The sequence below is a fragment of the Chelonoidis abingdonii genome, chromosome 6 (assembly GCF_003597395.2).
Source record: "Chelonoidis abingdonii isolate Lonesome George chromosome 6, CheloAbing_2.0, whole genome shotgun sequence".
Classification (NCBI taxonomy): Eukaryota; Metazoa; Chordata; order Testudines; family Testudinidae; genus Chelonoidis; species Chelonoidis abingdonii.
The window spans coordinates 41,234,998-41,260,508 of record NC_133774.1 but is presented as its reverse complement, the minus strand read 5'-3'; positions in this window follow the sequence as shown (position 1 = coordinate 41,260,508).

The following is a 25,511-nucleotide window of genomic DNA, read 5'->3' as shown; positions in this document are numbered from 1 at the left end:
CCCCCTAGGCCCTCAAAAAATTGCTGTCTTCCCCACCCCCCGCCACCAGCTCACCTCTGGTCCCACGCGGTAAGCCTGGGAAGGAGGGGGAGAAGGGGAGTTGTGGCAAGCTCGGGGGATGGCAGTGGTGGAGTGGAGGTGAGCTGGGGCAGGGAGCGGTTCCGTGCCCCCCAGCCCTCCAGAGTCACTCCCTGCACCTGCCAGCCCCAGCTCACCTTTGCTCCGCCTCCTCCGATCACGCCGCTTCTCACTTCTCCCTCCCTCCCTCCGTCCCAGCGCTTTTGCGCAGCGAGCCTGGGAGGGAGGGGGGAGAAGGGGAGTTGCGGCATTCTCGCAGAATAGCAGCAGATTCAAGACCACAAGTCCAGGCTATTGTATACCCTCCAAAAACACTACACTAAAACCTTGCCTCATCTTATTAAGCTTTGTAAGATGCCTTTTCTTGGTTTCTCTCTTTCCTTTTGTCCAAAGGCAATGAAATTGCTAGGCAATTATTTATTTATAGGTTGCTATATGTTTAGACAGTACTTAATATGCAGGGAGGGGGGAAGCCCTACTCTGAGCAACTTACAATTTAACTGACAGAAAAAAATACCTAATGAGTGAGATCACAGCACCACTGAAGCCAATATGAATTTTGCTATTGACTTCAATAAGGACAGGATTTCATCTCAGATTTAGTTCTGCTCCAGATCAGTTCTGTGATGTAACTGGGGCTGTGCTGCAATTTTTGGAACCTATCAATATGCATGAGTAATTCAGCTTTTTCATTCTAAAATATATTTATTTGCACTTGTCTGCACTGAATTCCATCTGCTATTCTGCTGCCCATCACTAGGATAAATTTTTTGCCCTACCTTTGCTAGATCCCTCCGAAATTCCACACAATCCCCACTAGTCTTGACTAATCTAAAAATGTTGTTATCCGCAGATTTTGCCAACTCACTGTTCACTTTTTTTTAGACCATTAATATGTAATAAATTCAACACACTGTCAATTAGATTTGACATTAGACATCACATTTCTGTCTAATAATTTTGCACCTGGTAATGATACCAGTAACACATAACTTTAATATAAAATATTTTACTCATTTTATAGAATCATAGACTTTAAGGTCTTAAGTGACCATTATGATCATCTAGTCTGACCCCCTGCACAACACAGGCCACAGAATCTCACCCACCCAGAATTTTGTTTACTGGATCATACTTTATATTAAGGTTTCCTTTATAAATGGTTTGTAAACGGTTAATTTTTTTAAGCATGTTACATACATGAGTAGTGTATGAGTTATAGATGGTTATAAATCCATTGGTAGAAGGTATTATAGGTAGTTATGAGAGACTTTATTTACAATCTAGAGTTCTATTTAACTCTATACCAATGATTAAGTATTGATTCAAACATCTATTTATATGTTAACTCTTTATAAATGGAATATACAGTGTGACTATTTACTTTTTATACTTAACACTGTGCATAATCACGTTTACTATTTCTCCTGTTCAGTGAGTCAGTTACTCCTTTGCTAAAAAGCTCAAGATGGGATACTAATAGGTGTATACTAGACCAAAAAATCACATAAGAGAATGGGATGACCAGCTGCTTAAGCACCTATCTATAATGTGTAGGAAAAAAATCTACATTATCTCAGAGTTCAGTCTGAGTGACATACACTGGAGATCTCATGTTGCCAGTACTAAAATATCCTTGGAATTTCTAAAAATTGTAGTGGACAGTTTCTTAATTCAACAAATGTTGCATCCAGCACAGGAGAATTCTACATTAGATCTTATGTTGACAGATACAGAGAAAGTGATCACAGAACTAAAATTTTGTTTAAGTGATTATGAGTTGATTACATTTGAGTACAAACAGAATAAACTTCAAACCAATCTGAGGGACCCAGATAATCTCTATCAAAGAATATTAAAGAAACTAGCACATGAAATTTCAAGCCCAATAGCAAGGATTTTTAATGAATCCTTAAACTTGGGATCATACCCCATAACTAAAGAATTGCAAATATAGTACCTATATTTAAGCAAGGGAAAAAAATGATCCAGGAAACTACAGGCCAATTAATTTGACCTTAGTTGTATGCAAGGTCTTATAACAAATTTTGAAAGAGAAAGTAATTAAATACAGAGGTAAATGATAACTGGTATAAAATACAACATTGTTTTACTAAAGGGAGACTTTGTCAGACTAATATGATCTCTTTCTTTGATAAGATTATTGCATTTCCTTTGTCTAAAAAAATCAGTTGATCAAATCTACCTGGATTTCGGTAAAGCATCTGATACAGTTCCCCATGTAAAATTATTAGTTAAACTGGAGAAGATGGAGATTGAGATGAGAATCGAAAGTTGGGTAAGGAACTGGTTAAATGGGAGACTACAATGGGTCATGCTGAAAGATGAACTGTCAAGCTGAAGGGAGGCTTTGAGGAAAAGTAAAAGCAGCTGTAAAAAAAATGAAATACAATTATATATAACAAATGGAAAAAAGAGAAGTTGATTGCAATGAATATAAATTAGAAGCTATGAATTGTAGAAAATTGATAAAGGAATCAAAAAGACACAAGAAGAAATATATGGACAGCAGAGTTATGGGCCATAAATAAGGAGGGGTTTTTTAGGTACAAGAGGAATCCTAATAATGTTATTGGTTCATTACTAGATGCAAATGGTAGTATTGTCAATAGTAATGTAGAAAAGTGTTCAATAAATATCTTCTCTATTTGGGAAAAGGCCAGATGATATGTTCATAATTAAGAATTAAAAGAGGGTAATATAATTAATGCAAATCAATATGGGTTTATGAAAAATAGATCCTGTCAATCTAATTTAGTATTTTTTATGAAATTACAAGTTTGATTGATAAAGGTAATAGTGTTGATGTAATATAGTTAGACTTTTGTAAGGCATTCAACTTGGTACCAAATGACAGTTTAGTCAAAGAACTAGAATGATAATATGTGAACCCATGAATTTATGAGAAAGACCCTTATAAATATTAACAGGAGTCTGTACATGATTCCTACCACAATGTGAAGATGACTATTTTCTGTGATCACTACTAAGTTGGCATGGTTTGTTATGATAAGTTCACAAGTACTTCACGGCAATCCATGGAACCAAATTCTGCAGCAATAGCCCCTATATTCCATGGCATCATTCATTTATTCTAGTGCTTCAAAATATCTTTCATTCTCTCCCACAAACCTGCACACAGCTAGATGGAAAATATTCAGTGATAAACAGTTACTAATGATTATTTTCAAGGCGGAATCTTTTGTTATGCCATCCGGGTGCCTGGCTCCACTACTCATGCTTCAACTCCCATAATGTCTTCAGAACATCCTTCTCATCTTGTTAGTTTCTTGTTTTTTTTTAACTCTAGTATTTTTGTGAGGTAAGTGTTGGGGAGTACGTGAAAAATGGCAGCAACCTTAATTTTAGTTTTAATAAATGTATTGCCTGGTGAGTTATATTATATACAGTTATATTATATACAAAACTGAGGAAATATTTAACATTAGGCCTTGGTCCTGCAAAGATTTACATACCCGATGAATACACACATACCAATGAGACCAGCTCAAGATGTTTCATGTTAAGCGTTCACACAATTTTTTTGCAGGTTAGGGGCTTATCTTCTTTTCTGCTTGCAAAAATATATTAAAACAGAATGTGTTTATTACAAATGTATACATTATTCAACTTACTTGATAAACACTTTTTTAAATGTTTTTTTCCTATAGCCTTATCATGATTATTCTAAATTCCAACTATGGGAGTTAGATGACTTTTGACAGCTAAGTCACAGGATAATGTTTGTGTTTCCTGATAGACTATGCTTGCAAGCACTTTCAGAGAGAGTAGTGGAATTCACTGTGATATCCACTTTCCACAAACATTTCTGGTTCACACAAATGTGTCATAAAGTGAATGCAAAAAAGGGAGTGAATATGGCTGAAATTAATTTATGTAAGAATTTAAACAAATATTACTGGAAATTTGTTTGTTCATCCAGCTCTAAATTAGATCTTGTGAGGCATAAGTGCAAGGAGCCAGAATTAAGGTTGCACTTTCATCCTTAATTTTGCCTTCCTGACTTTTGAGTGCTTAATTTTTCCATATCAAGTTGCACATCCTAACTTTTGAAAGCTTTATTTCTGAATATTAAAACCAAACAAACAATTGATGAGTGCTCAAATCTGTCCTTTCATATTTAAGTCCTTTGACTAACTGCATAATAGTTTTCTCTGCAAAAACTTGTAGTTTGTGCATATATACAATACATATTATAGAAATAACAGGCTTTGTGATTACCACAGATAGTTTACTGATATTTTCACATATCCCCACAAGTTAAAAAGGGGAAAAAAAGATGACTGCAGAAAATTCCACTAGAAGCCTTTATGTTCATAAACACTCTGAGCAAAATATCTTTTAGGAGGTTCAGATCTTTAAGAAAGAGGTGAAAAATATTGGGCCTGCAGGTCAGATCAGACATGCATCACAGCTTCAGGTTCTGCAGAATGCAGAGAAAATAGTCACGACCAACCTCCCAACAATACATGACATCAGCCAACATCCTGGATATCTCTAACAGCGCTCAAGACAATCCCCTCTTGACCAAGGACACAGGTAAGATTTCCAAGCTCATATTGCTGGACCTCTCTGCAGCCTTTGACGCAGTAGAATCAGTAGCCATATGGTTAGTACTCCACTTAGGAAGGAACAATTGGTTGCACACATATAAAAAAGGAAATGCCTGCCGTGGAAGGAGTACCGCAGAAAGGAATCTGTGGGTCAGAGTGGATCACAAGCTAAATATGAGTCAACAGGGTAACACTGTTGCAAAAACAAACATCTTACTGGTATGTATTAGCAAGAGTGTTGTAAGCAAGACACAAGAAATAATTCTTCTGCTCTACTCTGAGCTGATTAGGCCTCAACTGGAGTATTGTGTCCAGTTCTGGGCACATTTGAGGAAAGATGTAGACTAATTGGAGAAAGCCCAGAGAAGAGCAACAAAAATTATTAAAGGTCTAGAAAACATGACCTATGAGGGAAAATTGCAAAAATGGGGTTTTGTTTAGTATGGAGAAGAGAAGACTGAGAGGGGACAGGATAACAGTTTTCAAGTATATAAAAGTTGTTACAAGAAGGAGGGAGAAAAATTGTTCTCTTTAACATCTGAGGATAGAACTAGAAGCAATGGGCCTAAATGGCAGCAAGGGCAGTTTAGGTTGGACATTAGGAAAAAGCTTCCTAACTGTCAGGGTGGTTAAGCACAAGCACTGGAATAAATTGCCTAGGGAGGTTGTGGAATCTCTGTCTTCGGAGATTTTTAAGAGCAGGTTAGACAAACACCTGTCAGGGATGGTCTAAATAATACTTAGTCCTGCCATGAGTGCAGGGGACTGGACTAGAGGACCTCTCCAGGTCCCTTCCAGTTCCACAATTCTATGATTCTGTGACAATTAATTGTACCTGAAGCTGAATGTGAATATGATGCACAGGCTCCAGCTGGTAGAGTAAGTGGCTGCACCACCATCGGGCTTGTCTTCTGTCCAGTTTAAGGCCTTAGTTTTAATCTTCAAAAAAATTAATAAATCAAGGCTCACTACATCAGAGATCATGTTTCAATCTGTGAACCACAACGACAGCTGCATTTCTCAGTGACAATGCAGATCAGAAAGCCCAGGACAAAACACATAAGAACTGAGCAAAAAGCATTCTCAGTCAAGGGGATCTAGGTATGGAACAAATTGCCAGAAGCAATAAGGCAAATCCAGAGTCTGGCCATGTTTAGGAAACATATCTTTCTCTTTAGAAAAGTCTCTCTACCATAAGTCTAATTCACAATTCAAAGCACCTCTTTCCCCCCGCTACTCTTCTCAACCTCCCCCCCCAAAAAAACCCCAAAACCCTACCTAAAGCAGAGTTCTGACCCCTTAAAGGGAGAAGTGCCAAAGATTTCAGGCAGTTCACTAGGAATTTCATTATTGCTATTGATTTTATAAGGTGCTCAGATACTACAGAGGAGTGGCAGTATAAAAATCTTTAGATAGATAGATAGCAAGCAAACGTCCATTTAAAAACAAAAAGTAAGATTTTGGTTTTAGTAGGTGCGAAGAAAACCTTCTGAAAGAGTGGCTAGAAGGACCCATGTAGCAGCAAAATCTCTTGTCCTTCCCCATCCATGTCCCAATACCTGTTCACTACTTGTGTGCAAGGGATCAATGCAGCACAGGCAGTACACATTGCAAGCGTGCCCTCTTCCCCACACACCTTCAGGTCTCTGACTTCACACAGGTGAGATATGCAAGTTTCACTACAAAGAGCCACTGAAGAAGAGGTTTGATAAATCCTTTAATATGCATCTGTTACTGTTGACCTCAGGTAACTACATCATAGTGCTTGAAACAAAATTCTTGCTAATACTGTTAATATAAGGGACTGGAAATTCACAACACCAAAATCTTTTGACATTTGTCATTTTTTAAAAAAAGGAAAAGCATAACAACAGTGATACATGTACAAAATGTAAGGTAATTCCCAGGAAATGCTGGCATGCTGTGTGGGATTGCTGGATTATGGATTTCATTCATTTTGGACCAAGCTCTTGGAATTTTTTGAAAACCCTTGGAAATTCAAAACACATCAGCAATGACTTACCATCTTTCCCTACATAGATACAAAACTAAATTTTTAAGACAGGTGTTGTTCATTTCTATGATTTGTTTATGAGACTCTGCCAAAAAGGTTCTATTATTTTGTAGATGAATGACTGAAGTATATAGAAGACAGCAGGGTGTCATCCACCTCCTGGCCTGGGGTCTATGCACTACTATTTGAACCTTTGCATTAGCCAAATCCCTTCCTTGTCCCCCAGCAGGAGATACATGCTACGAAAGGCATTTATCTCAGGCATCCCATGCTGGGGGACAAGGAAGGGATTTGGCTAATGTGGAGGTTCAGATAACAGGGTTTTGGATAAATGGAAATATACTGCACATTCACAAATGTTATAACAGTGGATCTATAACAAGGCTATTAGTCATATTCCCAAGCACCAAGACAAGTCCAACTGTTTATATAATGGGACCAATGATCCTTTGTAAAGCATTTTCAGATCTATAGATGAATTATTGTAAAGAAGTTTGGGGATATTTTTGATGGTTTCTTATTTTGATGTTTAGGTACTTTTCTTCCTTCAAGGCCTTTCAATCCAAATATAGCATGGGCTTTGGCATACTTCCAAAAGGTACAGGGAATGGGACAAAAGGATTAATTATTCCATCACTGGGAAGCCCAAAATAATGTTCTGGCTCTTGTTTTATTGACTAAAGGCAAAAAAGTAGCTAGTGCTCCCTTGTGCAAAGCGCTTCATTGATAACCATGTTTGTATCTGAAAAAGGCCTATGGCCTGAGGCAAGAGGCATGTGTTTGCTTTCACCAGCATTAAAAAAAATGACACAAAAGTACATCTGTAAGGCAAACAGACATTGTCCCAATAGGACAACTGCTCCTTAATGCACAAAAAAATAACCAACATACTGCAAAGTCATTGCTATCTTTCGGGACAAGACGACATAAAATTTATAAGAATACATCAACTCTTCATAATATAATGCTCAATCTGTACACTTTCCTTCCCTGATTCTCAAAGCCATATATGCAGCAATGTTTACAACTAATATTAAAGGATCTTCCCATGCTCTAATTGGTGAAAGGACCGTTCCTTCATCTGTCATCCTATATCCACTTACTATTAATATTAAATACTAGTTTGTTTTTCTTTCAATAAAGTCTCAGTCCATTTTTTTCCCTGAAGGGAGAATAAAAATCAAATATTGAAGTGGATCCACACCCACTTCCCTGAGCTTTTTCTCAAAGATTATTCCCTCTGTCACATTATTCTTGCTAAGGGCCAAATCCTGCCTCATGTTTATGCAGAAGTAAAAGCCATGTAAATCTCTTACTCCTGCATATGTCAGCTGTGCACTAGCTGGACCAAACCTTGATGGGTCAAATTAGTGTGAAGCCCAAAAACAGTTGCAACCTCAATGAAGCTGCTGCAGAGAGCGAGAGAGACAGAAAGGTGTCTGAGCAGACTCCTGAGCTGGAATGCCCCACCCTGCCACACCCCACATAAATTTTGTATCTTTTCAGAAGGAAGGATGCAAAAAACTCTTTACCAAAGCAAGTCCCCATTTGCCTGATACATTTACAACAATCATAAAATGGGCTTTTGAAAGCCCCTAAACATCAGGGAGAGGTTCAGATCCAGGATTAGGGAAAAGATATGTGTTACTGTATCCTTAAAGCCCTAAAATTCCTTGTTCAGTGTTATAAGATATTGACTCTGTCTGGATCCTTTACCATTGTCACATTTCAGTTTCAATCAACCCGATACAAAGAGTAGGGGTATATATAAAATTTGCATCCAGTTTCATAAATGCTAAAATACCCTTTCACCACCATTGAAACAGACACATCTCTGATCAGTACAATGGCCATTATGGAATTAATAAATGCATGCAAACCTTATTGGAACAGTATTCTCCAATCTGATCATCTGACAAGACAAAATGATCATTATAGATGGTGGTTCCAACTGAAAATGGGTACCTTGTTTTTGCAGAATTGAAAACAAGGAGAGGTGATTACAAAACACCTTGGTAACCCTTGTAATCCTCAGTGTGTTTCAACGGAGAAGATTGGAATTATATTACACACGTGGGATTTTCTGTCAGGCACTGCATGTAAGAGGCCATGTAACAGGTATTTGCTTTTTCAGAGAAATGATATTATTTAAGCTTCATTGATCAATCTAAAAAGGAAAAAAAAGCCATGTTATATTTTAAAACTGCACGCTGAAAAACTGGAACAAGATTCCTTCACCTAAATTTGGATCAAAAAGATAATTTAACAGGGCACTCATGTCTCCTGATAGCAAAAAGAGCAACAGGCTTAGCTCTGGCATACCTGCTGAAGTTTTATGAAAATTGTGAAAATATTCTCCCCACAACGTACATGTCATTTGTGATCTTTTGAATTGCTTTTGCAAAATTCCTTGGTCTGGTATACATGCTTTTTAACCTAAGTAACTCTGAATATTAAATTTACTTCTCAGAGATTTCAAAGATTACTCTTCAGAGATAAAGAAAAAATTTGTACGTGAGTGTACAGATTTCAAAGGGCTGAAGTGAGTCTTAAGTGCTGACCAGGCTTTTTGCTGGCCTTCTGCACAGAGCTGAATTTCACCTATATTAAATAGTGAAATATAATCGTTTGGGCACTTTGAGCTGAACTTTAGAGTCCTTGTTTGAAGCTTATTCCAAATATGCCTAGTCTAAAACCCACGAAGAAAGAAAGCATTCAGAGCTGATTAAAAAAGCCAATTTCATTCTTAGCTTTTTTTATGTTGAACTGCTCCAAGTATTGTTTCCATTTCCCTTGTACAGCAGAAGGCAAAAGAATGCTTCTAGGGGAGGCTTTATTTTAAGTCTTCCTCCTCTCCATTTCCCCCCCTTCTTTAGATGATACAGACACATTTCAAATGGATAATTTCAATCTAGAAATTCTTCGAAACCATTACAAATTCAGTCTGAACCCCCCCACCTATTACCTTCCCCATGGGAGGGGAAAGAGAAATAGGTTTTGTACTGTACCTGAGAGAATGTATTAATTTCTAACTCCTCAAAATAATGATGAAGCACATTGGCAGGCACTGAAACAAGGAAAGCACTACCTTTTTCTGTGCTCCGCACCATTTATAAAGAAATGGCTTCACCCTCCAATACCATCTAGCTACCACATTTTTATCTTTTGTGGTATGGAAAGTAAATTATTGTGTACAGGGAAGAGGGTTTAGAGAAAATCAAAGCCTTCAACCCAAGTTGTTACGTGTTCTGTATTTTTTAGTACAGGTTCTTCACTACTCATGCAATGTGTCCTTTCTAATAGGTATTAGCTTTTCTCCCAAATGTTCTTTTGGGTAAGGTAATTCAACAGCTGACAGCTAAGATATTTTAACAGTGAGCACTATCAGATAAGAAAACCCTCTGCGCTGAGGTTTATTGTAATCCTTTACATAAATATTGTTATAGCGACACCCGCTGGTGCTCAAGTGATAACAGTCCATAGACATTTCCAGGGATTTAGAGCTCAGCTATGAAAGTCTGGGCTGAAGTTTGGCATTAAGGCCCTCAGTTCAGAAGCAACACTTCTGTACAAATTGTGAGGGAGACAGAGAGAATTTTATATAATCGTGTAGTGAAACTTTTTAAGATGTATTCTGCCACCCTTTTGCACACTGGGTGTACATAGGGACTACTTGCAGTACTACTTGATGTAAGTGCAGGTGGTAGAATTGAGTCCTTATTGAATTTTTCTTAAAAAAAAATATAATAGCAAGTGAAATATTACAATGCAAGTTGCACATACATACGTGTGTGTTGACTATTGAATAAAAAATGTCATTTTTAAAACTTAATTTTCAGTAAACTGAATCCATAATGTGAATAGTTTCCTATTATTCTTCTCTTAGATAAAATAAGCGATCAAGGAACTGAGCTTTAAAATTGTAGTAAGATGATCACAGAAATCAAAGATTTAGAGATGCAGAATCTATATTAGTGACAAAGGCCATTTTCCTACCGATGCAGGATTATTCTCTTTTTAGTAGTACTAATTATTTATATGTTTTATAGTAGCATGCAGAAGCCCCAGTCAGGGTTGGAGACCTGTTATGGTAGGTGCTGTACACAATTATAACAAAAAATATGTTCTTTGCTGCAAAGAATTTACAGACTAATTTAAGACAATTAACTGCAAAGTTTTGGATGGAATGAAGAAAGGAATGGGAAGAGGAGCATGAGGATAACAGTGATACTTGTAAGTGCATTGTCCAAACTAATTTTGATCATCCAAAGCAATGGAGTTATTGTTATGTGATTCAGGGATGGAGCTGTACCTTTGCCCAGGCTCTTCTTCCAAGCAACACCTGCATTCTCTCAGAGTGGAACCCCACGAATCACCCGACTTTTACAGTGGATTTACCAGCCTACAGCATCCCTGTTTACCAACCATATTACTTCAGCAGGCCCCACTGGGTTTGGACCCTGCTACAGACTTCTCTCTGGGAGCCTGTGATAAGTATGAAACTGCAGTCACTAAGGACAGCCTCTTTAAAACCAGTACTGTATAATATAATAAATATACCTCTCTCATAGAACTGGAAGAGACCCTGAAAGGTCATTGAGTCCAGCCCCCTGCCTTCACTAGTAGGACCAAGTACTGATTTTGCCCCAGATCCATAAGTGGATCTCTTCAAGGACTGAACTCACAACTCTGGGTTTAATAAGGCAATGTTCAAACCACTAAGCTATCCCCCGCCTACATAACAACAGTAAGAAAGCGGAAAGGGTTAAAACAACAAAAGTTTAAATGCATATCATCCCACCCAAACTCAACCCATCTTTGCCAGTTTATGTAGGTCTGATTTAGCTTTGGGCCCTGGAACCAGGGTGCAGCCATTGTCTCTGCAGACCCTCTGTCTCTCCTGACTCACCAAAGGTTCAGCTTTTTAATTTCTTTCAAAGTATTTGTTTGAGAGTTCCTGCCTAAAAGACCCTGGGGTTTCCATACTTGAGTCTTCATTTATCAATCTCAAACTAAATTACAACTACTTACAGAGAAACAAACAAAAGCTGACTAGCTTACACCCCTTGAAAGCTCTCTGACCACTTTATTCTACCTGTCTGTATCACTTGCTCTCTGGACATCAAGTCCCTGCTGTGTCCAGAGATTTCTCTTACCAAGCCTTGCTCCTGTGCTTGCTGATCCTGAGTCTCTATCCTTACTTTCCAAACAGTTTTCTCCAGATACCTAAACACACAATGGCATGTGGCAAACAGTTTCAGTCCCCACCATTCAGGAGACAGTCTGTTGAGGAGCAGAACTCTTACCTATGAGTAATAGCTGCTTTTCAAAGGTTTAATAACCAGGCTCAGACAACACCTTTCACAGACCAATATAGCTGGTATTAGCCAGTTTCAGTCAAGCATATTGGTAAGCCCCATTCAGGAGGGACTGTTTTACTTTTGTCATGATCTGTGGATTATGGACAGAGGCCCAGATTCTCTGTCACACTCGTGTTTGGCCAGACTCTATAAACGTAATACTTTTAGCATTAGCTCAGAAGTTTCTCTCCAGGCCCTTAACAATTTTGATTTATTTTCCCTGAACTTCCCCAAGTTAACATCTCTTTGCTAATGAATTTAGAAGAGTTGTAGTCTGAAAATAAAACAAAAGTCTTCAACATTTTGAATTAACACCCATAATGCCCCAAGAAAAATACAGATTAAAACCTTTATCCTGCAGTAACATCCAGTAGTGTGCAGAGTCCTTTTAAAGGCCAAAACAGCAAATCTCATCACAGGATTGAGGCCTTGGATTTATCTACAGAAAGAAATTTCCCAGTGTAATTATACTGATATAACTCCCTGTGTGACACTCTTATTGTGGAATAAGTGTGTCCACATAGGAGTTATACCAGTATAACTACAGTGATATAATCAGGCCAGTATATTTCCCCGTAAAGACAAGTCATTAGTTTCATTTAAGGGGTCTGGTAAAGACAAAACATACTGACTGTACATATTGACTACCCAAACTTTCACAAGCTGAAAGGGAGCTCTGAATTCATAATCTTTTTAACCATTCCATACTGTAGAATTTGATCCAGTTTGTAGTGAAGTTGCAGCAGCATAAAATCAGCTATCTTTGTAAGGGTTGTTAATATCAAACGGTATAGTTTAAATCCAGAAAGAAACCTAGGACTATAGTTGTTGCAACATACCAGTAATTAACTTCTGCTCTTCCTAGCATTTTCACAGACTAGCAACAACTGCAGTTGTGACAGAAGATGTCCAAATTCTAAATATAAGCAAAAGTGCTGAACATATACTGGAGAAAACAATTATCTGCTGTCATTTAGAGTTCTAAGAGCAATAATAATGAGATTAATATGACCACAATGACACACAATAACTTAGGCTGCTATAATTCTTCTTCCTGATAACACATCAGTCTAACAACCAAAACAGTAGCACTCTAATGCCAAGGTTCAGAAATAGTGCATATTATCATTTCATGAAAGAAAAGCCTTTGAGTTTTGGCAATTTTTGTGCTCTCATCTCTGTTACTTAATTAATTAATGCAACTTACACTAGACACAAATTGATCTTTTGTATTCTCATTATAGTACCAGATCTGATACAGTTAAGGTTGAGATAGGGTTACCAGACATTAAGTGTGAAAAATCGGGATGGGGGTGGGAGGTAATAGGAGCCTGTATAAGAAAAAGACCCCAAAATCAGGACTGTCCCTATAAAATCAGGACATCTGGTCACCCTAGGTTGAGAACTCCTTTCTCTTTAAAGGACAACTCTTCTACATGCTCTAAAATACTGAGACTTATTTGGATTGTCTTGAAATTTTCTTTGTTGCATGGGAGTGCAGGATAGCATTAATGATCCAAATTTGGGGTAATTTCAGCCAGGAGTTCCCAACATACAGACATCGCGGGGGAGGGAGAAAGAGCATTTCAGAAAGTCAACAGACTACCCTTTTTTGCACACATCTGGGACTCCGACCACGGATCCCAAAACTGATCTCAGTCGCTCAACATTTAGTTTAGCTTGTACATGGCACCCACCACCCTTTCAGGAAACAATATTGCAGATTGCAATGTACATATGCAGAAAGACTTGCTAAGAGGATTTCCAGTGAGCCTGGCCTCATGTGAACTTTGTGGCTCAAGGGACTATGTTGTGGCCATTGAACCTATACTACCAGTAGTTACTGTAAGTTCAAACCCTACCCTTGACAGAGATCTGAGAAAGAGCTATAGGCAAGTTACTATTATCCACCTTTGTCCATGGGGCTTTTTAGTTTGGGGAAATGTAATCTGGATACAACAGCTAATGAAAATGGATTACATGTGTGAATGCTTACTGCACAGTGTTAGGGTGGGAAAGCGCAGAGAGATGAGGGAGGTGATGTATTAATTTAGAGGGAATAAATGGGCCCAAAGAGTCAACGTCCATTTAACCAAAGTTCACAGTCTGTTAAATGGTGTTAAAGACGCTAATAACTGGCCTTTTTAGGGAAAAGAGAAGAAGTTGGTTGAGATGGGCTGGAGATGCTGTTGTTGTTAAAGACCAGGGCCGGTGCTTGCATTTAGGCGGCTTAGGCAATTGCCTAGGGCGCCAGAATTATTAGGGGCCGGCATTTTGCCGGAGGGGGCGGCCGGCGGCTCCGGTGGAGCTGCCGCAGTGGTGCCTGCGGAGGGTCCGCTGGTCCGCGGTTCTGGTGGAGCTGCCGCAGTCGTACCTGCGGATGGTCGGCTGCTCACACAGCTGCGGTGGACCTCCCGCAGGCACGACTGCGGCAGCTCCACCGGAGCCGCGGGAGCAGCTGACCATCCGCAGGCAGGACTGCGGAGCCAGGGGATCAGCGCGCGGGGCAGCGAAATGGCCGTGCGCCTAGGGCGCTCAAACCCCTAGCGCCGGTCCTGTTAAAGACCGATCCCAGTTCCTAAAAGACAAGACAAACACACACAAGAGGGAAGAGAGAAGAACAGCAAAGATAGAAACTGCATTTGCTGTTTCTGGTGTTGATTTTTACTTTCAGTCTCACTGTTGGAAAAACCCAGGCCTGGCACACAGTCTTATTAGCCACTCCAAGACCTGGCAAACTTGTACCAGCATCGGGCTGTGTAGGGCATTGGTTTTAGCTGCCTTTCTGGTCACAGTTTCAGCAGGGCTGCAAAATATTGTCTTGAGTGGCTGGACTAGACTCTTAATCGACAGAAGGCAAAAGCAGAGAGATCAGAAAGAGAAGAAATAAGTGGGGGGAGGAAAAGGACACAGGGGGAGGGATGGGTGTGTGTGACAGTCTGACATCCCAGGTGGTGAATGGGATTTAGCCAGAGCTAGTGGAGATGACAATGTCATCTGGGTCTCTCTCTCTGCTCAAGTCTGATCAGGATGAAGGTACAATGTTGTCATGCTGAATCCTGGAGTCCCAGAAGATGGTGAGGGCAGCAGCCATGATGGTGACACTTGCTCCTTCTCCTACTTTCAGTTAGCCAGCATCACAGTACTCAGCTTCCCTCCTCCGCCCCCTGCACACACACAAATGCTTTTCTTTCAATGATTCTGTGATGGGGTGAGCTCCCCACACTAGCCCTGCAAGAGCTGGGTCCGGCTGGGTGGGCCCAATCAGCTAATTAGGCTGCAAACAGGCCAGAGACAGCTGATTGGAGAGAACAAGAATGGCCTATAAAGCCCGGAGGCAGGCTACAGACTGGGTGGCTGAGAAAAGGCTGTCACTCCGTGGGAAGAGGGAGGCATGGTTGGGGGGTGCTGGGAAAGGCTACAGGAAATCAAGTAGCAGCCACTCCCTGGGAAGAGGGAGGAAGATTTGGAGCTGGTATGCCCAGAGAAAGGAGGGGAACCGGAAGTGTGGGAAGAAGCAGTGAGGAGAGAGAGAGGAAGCCTAAAACTGCTGAGCATCTCTGGATTGGAACATGGAGAAGACGACAGGCCCAGGTTCCCCTACCTGCCACCGTGAGCATGGCATAGACCTGAGGCAGTGAATGGGAAGACTGCTTAGGACCAGTGATGGATTGAACTCCTTGGAAGTGGGAACGCTGAGGGCTAGGTCACAAAGGAGACACTGAGGGTCCTGATGTGAAAGGAGCTGCAGACCAGAGTCAGAGATATGGCATGCAAACTGCAGATGGTGGTGTCTACCTCAGGAGCTAATCCCCAAAGTGACCAGGAGGAGGTGCCAGGGCAGCAGTGAATGGAGCACCCCATGATAGACTCCAAAAGGGAGTGATGGGTGGAATAGCCCATCCTCTCATTATTTTGTTCACCAATTAGGCTTACTTTCCAACACATCAACTTTGGTACATTCATTTCTGGTCCCACACATCTCTCGTTTACCAGGCATGATCTTAACACAGTCCTCGAGTTATATCAGTAGGCCTTTTTGTTTGGACTAATTCAGCCTATCTCCCTTTTTCACCTTTTCCCATCAACATCTGTTTAAGTTATTGTGATATCTTATGACCTTTCACTCCCTTTTTACATTTGAGCTCACAATTAGGATAAATGTGTAGGCCCACTCATCACAACATAAAGGAGTGGGAGGGATAGTGTTGAGATTCCCTCCAAGACCTCTTTCCACGTGGCTCCCAAAGAACTGAGTTCAAATCCAGCCTTCATCACTTAGATATCTTTATTTGGAATACAGCAGTGCTACACTGTGTTGATCAAACGCAATGCGGGGGTGATGGGTGCAGTGTACATAATAGCTCCAAAGTTACACAGAAACTTTTACCCTTTATATATGTTATACATCTCATTGCATTTACTATACATCGCATCACACGTTTGGATTGGATTGGTTACTTTGCAGGAACCAGTCCCTGAGCAGCATGCACTGTCAACGCAACGTCCATACTTCGACTTCCTCTCTACCTCATCTCCACATTCCTAATTTATTTTGTCCCTACTTATCTAGTTCATAGTAAATAGTTTCCTGAGTGTTTTCCCTCTTATCTTAGTTGGCTCAGACATTTTGTCTTTTTAGCCTACTGACGTATTTACTTATCTTGTTTAAACAAACATTCTGTTTTCAACCTAATAATTTATTTCCTTCACAAATCCTGTCTTCCCTAATCCTATATTATTCATGTCAGTCCAGGCCTCGGCTACAGATAGGGAAAGAGGGGGTTGGGCTTGCGGTGGGGGAGTGGGAGAAAAGGGAATGCAGGAGGGGAGAAGGGTTAGTGATTAAGGGGAATGTGAGGAATTAGGAGTGAGATCCCCTGTCAGCCATACTTTCTTCCTTCTTCTGTGTGCCATGATCTGGGGGCCTCCCCTTGGGGGTGGTATTTGAGTCCTTCTCCCAAGTGCCCCAGTATCTGGGGGATCCCTGCTCCTCTAAGGGATCAAAGACGATCTCCCTTCCTCTTGTGCATGCTGGGATCTGGGGGATCTGACCCTCGGGGGGGTGAAATCCTTTCTCTGACCTCCCCCCCACATGTTGGAGCCAGGATCTAGGGAGGCCTTGCCCCTCTGGGGCAGGTCTGAGCCTCTCTCCTTGTCCCCCATGATGGACCCAGGATCTGGAAAAGTTCTGGGGTTACACAGATTTTAAACCTCTGAAAATAAAGAAATACCAAGTTAAGGTACACATCATCCCTGTGTAGGGTGAAGAGGGTTGGCTGGATGTGTCAGAGACACAGTTGAGAATCTGTCTGAAGAAGGGGTGGGAGAAACCAATTGGGGGGCATAGTGGGGTACAGGGCCCAGTTTAGTACACAGCGCAGGCTATATAACCAAGGAAGTGGGCAACCTCCCAGTAAGCTGCTGTCTGTGATATGTGTATGCAACAGCAGAGGGTTCCAGACCACAAGGAGCAACTTTTCACATGCTAACAGCTTCTACGGTGCTAATGGCTCCATGAAGTGGAAAGGGGAGGGTCAGCAGGAAATATTGGCAGGGGGGCTATGTTGCAAGAGGATGGTGGGGACATGGTTGAAGAGAAACACAAGTGTCTTCTCTTACATGCTTAAAGTTACTGTAACCACCAAGTAATAAAACTGCCAACCTTTTGGGTCGTGGACCACATCTGTGATTTCTCTCTCTGCTCTATCAGCAACTCCACCCTCCAGACATTTTCACTATAATAAAGTATACAGAAGCAGGGAGGACCACTTAGGAATCACACAGCATCCTTTACCTTTAGCTAGCCACGGTAGCACTTCAACTGCAATCCTACATGCCTAAATTAACACTAACTCCTATAAAAAACATTTCTCTTTCTGTTTAAAAAAAACCCCTAGGAAATACACTGACAAAGAACTTTGTTAACACAGAGTTGAGGCTGCCTTGTGGTATCTTGTGCTCTCCCGAAACAGTGAGTTCAGCAAAATTCATGCTTCTGCAAATCAGGTGGGGGGGAGGGGAGAAAGAGTTAATGCTCATAACACACATACTCATGCTCTGCCTTTGCAGACAGCACAGGACACTCAAGTAACAGGGCACATGATTACTGCAGGTTAGAATCTACTGCTTTCTCTTTGCTATGGCAAAACTTGCTTAGATGTTCTACACTCAAACTCTCCCTGCTAAATGTTATAGCCCTTTCTCCCCTTTACAGCTCCTTCATTCTTACACACAGGATCCCATTTAACACTGTAGATTCACTCACCCATCATTAAACACACACATCACCCTCATATCCCACCTTATTGTTGACAATCCCCATGGCAAAAAGACCCCTGTTTCCTATTATTCATGACCCACACAATACAGTGCTGAAATGATGTGCATTGGGTCTCTCACAGTACCCATGTATGTAAGGAGAAAGAATGGCTCAGACACCTCCCCCAAAGGGGCAGAGCTGCTAATATCACAATCCTGGCTCTCCCAAACTGCTCTAAGTAATCCCTTCACCACTCAATAAAGCTCCAAATAATGCAGTGAATGCAGATGAAATGCACTGAGATAATTCCCAGCAGCTATTGCCAGCCCCAGGGAGGCAGAGTTAAGCTTGTCTGGGTGTGTACCATAACTCTTTATTTCCTTGTTTCCAGGGGTTTGAGTTTTCCTAAACTTGATGTTCTGAAAGGGCACAAGATCCCACTGGACAAACTTAACTGTGCATTAATGATGATTTTTGGCAATGACTAATATCTCCAGTTCATACACTTACCACTTAGTCAATAATTTCCAAGCTTCCTTTTTTTAAAGCCATTCAAAAATGTGCCATCTTTTCTTTCCGTAAATTAAAGCAAATGTACAGAAACTTTGTTTTCATGAGTAAATAATAGGGTGTAATATTGGGAGGTTCCAAGAACATTTCCATTTTCTCTCCATGGATTTATACAAGGGACAGACACAATCTACTTCTAGTATAGTATGTGGCCTATTGTTTTTTCGATCAGTGAAAGGTTAGGCTAGAAAAGCTCTATTCTTTTATATTACCTTATCATATACCACTGAGAGCTGTGCAGGGTTAGCAGAGGTTCAGTTTAAATAAAAGCAATTAAGTTAATTCAAGTACATACAAAACTTGCAGCACTAGAAAGTTGAGTATAATATTTATCATCTAGCTACATTAGATACAGCGGAGATAACTACAATGTACATTTCTTACAGTTTCTCACTTACTTCAGCTTGGCTAGACTATTAGAGTAAATAACCTATGACTAGTAGTCATAGACGATTCAATCTCCTTTTTGAATCAATCCTGTAGGGAGCTAGTTATATCAAGTGTTCATTTTCATTTATTGCAAATAAATATTAATCATCAAATAATTAGACATTTATATTCTCTAATTTGCCTCAAAAAAGAGTCAGAGTCCTGTTCTCACAGCCCTTGGAAAGCAAAGGTGCTGATTTGGTTTTCGTTTAAACACATCCCTGACAGAAAAACAACAGAGTACAAATCAACTAACCATTAAGCTTTCATGCTGGGATTGGGCTGTTCTGTTGCTGGATTCATATAAAATTAAAGAGGAAATAAATACTTGAAAGGATTGCTGGAAAACAAATGTAGTTGATGTGCTCAGAACCATTTGCGTTTACAGTTTGGTAAAGTTCATCTTGAAAATTTGACCCATATTTATAATATGCTTTCAATGGTAAAATTTTGAAAAGTGCCTATGTGACCTAGTAGCCTAAGTCTCAGTTTCAAAAGTGACTCAGGCACTTAGTAGTTTTAGTCCCATTGACTTCAGTGAGACAGGTTCCTAAATCATTTTGAGTATGGGACTTCGACACTTTTGCCAGCATAATTAGAAATGTGTCTTAGAACAATTTCATGAATATAGTTGTTTGCAGTACAAACATTGCAGTGCCGTGAGAGTACATGGGAACCAGAAAGCAAAGCTGACTAGAAACAAAAGTGAAGTTAAGTCATCTAGTTCCATTACATAAGCTGAGTAAGAGGCAAAAAGGTAAACAAACAGCAACATGAGAAAAGGAAACAGGCTTTCTTTTTAGAATTCTTTCATTAGTAATAAGTTAAGATGATATTAATGATACAGAAGAGGAAACATGTAGGGCCCTCCCCCACTATCCTGCAAACGCTTATTACTGATCTCTCATAGCAGAAAGCACTATGCCTGCTAGTACAGTCGAGGCCTGGTTTTCAAAGGTGCTGAGGACTCACAACTCCAGCTCAAGGCAATGGGAGCCGCAGGTGCTCAGCACCTCTGCAAATCCGGCCTTACGTGTTTGCAGGATCAAGCCCATAATGTTTAGCCTAAGAGTGTTTCTGTAAGTATCTAGCTCTGGGTTTCATGAAACTCATATGGTAGCTTTTCAGTTCTCCTTTTTGGAGAAAATTAAACTCTCTCTATATCTTCCTGAAAAGAGGATACATTTTTGATGTGCAGAAGTAAACATCCTCTGGTTTATAGAGCTTAATCCTGTAAAATGCTGAGGCACCTCCCCACAAGGTGCTGAGTGCCCTGAACTCCCATTGAAGTCAGCGGCAGTTGTGTGGGCTCAGAGTCTCTCAGGAAGGTAGGATCAAACACATTTGTCTGTGGTAGGGTTTAGTGTCGTTAACGTACTTATGTAAAACTGGAAAACTGTATTTTCTGCCCTTTAACTAGCTAACGGTCATGTACTGTCACAAGCTTTTAAAAAAAAATCTGTTCTTTTCTTCCTCCCATTATTAGGATAATCTTCTTTAATATAGTCAGCTACAATAAATGCATGACCTCCATTAAGAGCAATGGCCCATGACAAAACTTAAAGGATTTGTAATATATTATTAAGCACATAGATCATAGGACCTAATGCACTGTCAAAGATAATTTTTCAAGACAGCCAAAGATCTTTATAAAAGGCAACCAAACCAGGTTGTATACAGAGTGTGATATTCTTTTCAATACCTTATTTTGAAGGCCATTGACATTCACCTCTTCTCCATCTTTCTCAACAGGGCAAACCCTGACCTCACTGAGGGTATGTCTCCACTCAAGCTAGCGATGTAACTTCCAGCTTGGCTGGCTTACCTGGGCCAGCTTTGATCAAGCCAGTGCAGTAAAAAAAAAAAGATAGCTGCAATGGCAGGGCTGGCAGGATGAGCCAGCTGCCCAGAGTACAATCCCACCCAGGACCCTAAGTACTTACTCAGGCAGCTAACCCATCCTACCATCTACACTGCCATCACTATGCGGCTATTTTTAGAGCTATAGCTCTATAGCATACGTACAGCAACCAAAACTGGAAACTATATCTCCAGCACTACTTCCAGTAGACATACCCTGGAGCAATGCTATGTAAAGCCAGCTGGAGATCTGCAGTTCTGGCTCACTTCTGTGAGATGCTAAGCAGTCTGGCCCTAGTCCAGAAAAACTTGTAAGCATCTGCTTAATTTTAAGTATGAGTTGTCCAATGTAAATCAATCAGACTACTCATACATTTAAAGAGAAGCAGCTGTGTAAAAGTTTTGCTTGGACTAAGACCACCATTATCAGAACCCTGCAGGATCAAGCCCTTGATGTCCACATGCAGTTGCAATAACTTCAAGTATAAAAAGTGTGCACATGTGTGTGAATGGGTCTCTTCTCTTTTTCATAAAATGTGTTACTACAGACCTAACTGTGCCCTCAGTCTATAGGATTTACACCTGTGAAGTTGTGGCCAGAATCAAGCCCTAACAGACTTAAAGCAATCAAATGCTGGGTTTGTGCAGGAGTTACATGCATGCCAATGCCTTTACATGGCAAATGAAAAATTAAACAAATTGTTTAAATTATTAACTTGCTAAAGTTTAATTAACTTTTATTAACTTTCTCTTTCTCTAATAGAGAGAGCTGTTCTTCTGTAGAACTTGTCTTGGCACAAAATATACTGTCTAAAGTTACAGGTGATCTGCAAAGGATATTTAAATTGGGTTTGTGCCCCCTTCTTGTTTTTAGTTCCTGAACCGGCACAGATTTACACTCTGTGGTACCTCACTGACTTCACTGGGACTATACATGTATGCTAGGGTCCTCATTAGCAGATCTTGTTGCAAGTTTGGGTCCTACAACAAAGAAAAGTGTACAGGGTTATCAGTGAAGGTTGTTTATCACCCTACCCCCCAGGAAACCTGGGGCACCTCAGAAAAATCAGGAACATGAATTCCAGATTCCCCTGGCTTTGGTGAAGGACTTTGAGAGACTTTTCTGTGACTTTTATTGGGAGATTTCACATATTAATAGAAAGGAAGGGGCTGCTTATTTTTCTTAACTTGCTTTTCTTCCAAGCATTCGTTAAGCTTTGAGTCAAATGTTAACATTTTAACTATATCTATTGGTTCTCCATAAAGACCTACAGTTTACATTCCTTTGTAACTTGCCTTTTTGTAAAAATTCATCCTTTGGCTTTAGCAATGGAGAACTTGAAATGCCATGCATTTCCCCAAAACAGAGGTCTCCTGTAGTGTTTTGTTGAGTCTCTTTTCTACCACCTCAGTATTACTGCTCCTAACCCACAGAGCACAGTCATCTGTGAATAGAGTGACACCTACCCTGGAACTTATTTGTTTTGGGAAATCATTTATCATAATATTAAATAAGGTTGTGTGATAACACTTCCCTGTCATGTACCATTTTTAATAATGTACCACCCTTTCATTCTTCCCCTTATCCCTAGAGCACCTATTCCGTACAACGAGCCTTCCCTCCACAGAATGTCCTAAGCCCTTTCAATATCTAGAAAGACAGCTATCATTGAACCTTTTGTGCCACATACAGTTTTGTATTTCAGTTTCTAATTTAACAATGTATTCAATGGTGCATCTTCCTCTCCTAAAACCACTCTGCACCTTATTTGTACTGACATTGTTTTCAAAACAGGCAATCAATCTTTCATCCATCATTCTCTCCATAATGTTACCCCGTCAAGACATATGGGCAATTGGACAGGACGTGGAGGCATCCACTTTTATGGATAGTTTGCCTGGTTTTCCCATTGGAATTTCCACCCTAGCTTTATCACTCCTTTTTCCCGTATAGTGTTGTATAATTCCAAGAGATCCCTCAAACTGCTTTCAGAGATATTAAATGTTGTTACATATCTGATATTTAGCTGGGGATGTATTCTTGCCAATATCTATAGCCGTCTCAAGTTCCTGTATACTAAAGCATTAGTTCAGTATAGTATCTTCCTGGTTACCCCAACTATATAATTGATCATGACCCTCCTCAATTAATTGTCTCTTAATCTGGGATGAGTCATCAGGTTTAAGCAGACTCAGGCTCAGATGTAACGCATCACAATTTCCTGGATCTCTCAGGATTTTGCCAGCCTGTGTCACAATATTTCCTAGAGCTCCGTGTGGAGAACTGAGTCTCCACACTATTCTCAGTGAAGGCCAGCACTTCAAAGGAAAATGGCTAGCGGTTAGATCACAGGACTGGGAGCAAGAAGAGCTAGGTTCTATTCCTGACTCTTAACCAAAGCACTTAACTTTCCTGTGCATCAATTTTAAACCTGGTCATAAGAATGGAAAAAAAATTACTGCAAAAAAATTATAGAAATTTTGTGTCTTCTATTGACATTTAGAAACAATTTGAAATTTTCCAATCAGCTCCCCTAAGTGTGAAATACGGATAACAACACTTATTCATCTTTGTAAAATGTTTTGTACTCTTCAGATGAGCAGCACTATGTAATTAATCAAAGACCCATGTGCTTGTAAGCAGTTTAGATTTCTCTCTCTCTACACACACACACACACACAGAGCAACATGAACTGTCCTTTTGCTGTGTCTTCGTACATTGTCTAGTACAATGGATCCCTAATCCCTTGTTGGAACCCAGAGGACCCATCTCAGTACAAATAAATTAATAATAAATAACAATAACAACGATGATGAAATGCTATAATTTGAACTTGTGATTCCGGAGAGTCTTCGTGCTTCAAGCCAGTTCCTGTACCACTAAGTTATTCACGTAGTTAACCCCCAAAAGAAGACAGACAACCACATACCAGCATGGAAGGACATGAGCAAGAAAATCTTTTGCTTGAAGTATCTTGACTGTCAAACTGTAACATTAAACAAGGAACGTGCTCTGAGTTGTGATGTGATTATTAGGAACTTGAAGCAAGATTATTTTATTCCACAGAAAGCTTGAAGAACATGCAGCTGAGAAGATGCTATAAATCAGCTTTGGAAAAATGTGATTTCCCCACTAGCAAATGCTGCCAGAACAGGATAAACTAACTGGAGATTTGTATTCAGTATCCAATGTATTTTATAAACGTCACTCTCTTCTCTCTCTCTCTCTGTCTATATATATAGACGTATATATAGAGAGAGATATCTATATAAATATAAAAATAAAACTCTAGCTTAAGATATTATTTTGCTTAGTTCACTTTGAAATCATTCTTGTCTGTCTTGTCTGACCAGCTCTACTTGGGAGTAATGGTGGCTAATCAGCTGAACATGAGCTCCCCCTGAGACAATATAGCCTTGGCTACATAAACAGAGGAATAGCAAATAGGAGTAGAGAGATCATATTACCTCTATTGGATACTGTGTCCAGTTCTGGTCTCCACAGTCCAAGAAGCATGTCAATTAAATTGGAGAGGGTTTAGAGAAGAGCCACGAGAATGAGTGTAGGATTAAAAAAAATTCCTTCTAGTGAAAGACTCAAGGAGCTCAATCTGTTTTCTTAACAAAGAGAAGATTAAGGAGTGAAGTGATCAATCTATAAGTAGCTACAGAGAGAATATTTGATGACAGAACGCTTTTCACTCTAGCCGACAAAGTTATAACAAGATCCAATGGCTGGAAGATGAAGCTAGACAAATTTAGACTGAAAATACATCTTAACTGTGAGAGTAATTAACCACTGGAACATCTTCCCAAGGATTTTGACGGATTTGCTACCACTGTACATTTTTAAATAAAGTTTGAGTGCTTTTCTAAAAGATATGCTGTAGTTCAAACAGGAATTAATTCGGGGAATCATATTGCCTGTGTAATATAGGGGCTTGAACTAGATGGTTACAATGGTCCCTGTCCCTACTGATTTCATAAGCACGCTGGCAGAATTCAATTTTTATTTTTTTCTAAATTTCAATATTTTTATCAGTTTTCATTTTAAAGATTTTTCCTCTATTTTTATTTTTACATTTGGGGGAGAGGGGAGAGGGTTGGTGTTAGAGTTAGGGCAGCACTGGTGAGGAAGAACAGAGATCCCCCAGCTGGTAAATGAGAGAGCAGGGTCCATGACAGGAGGGCTGCACAGGGCTCCCTGCACGGCCACAGAAGTCATTCAGCAGTGAGGTGGCCTCTCACACAGGCAGGGGTTGTCCTCCTCCTCCTCCTTGCAATCCTGGCCAGGGATCTCTGCTCTGCCACACCAGAATCTCAGCCTCCCCTGACACCTTGT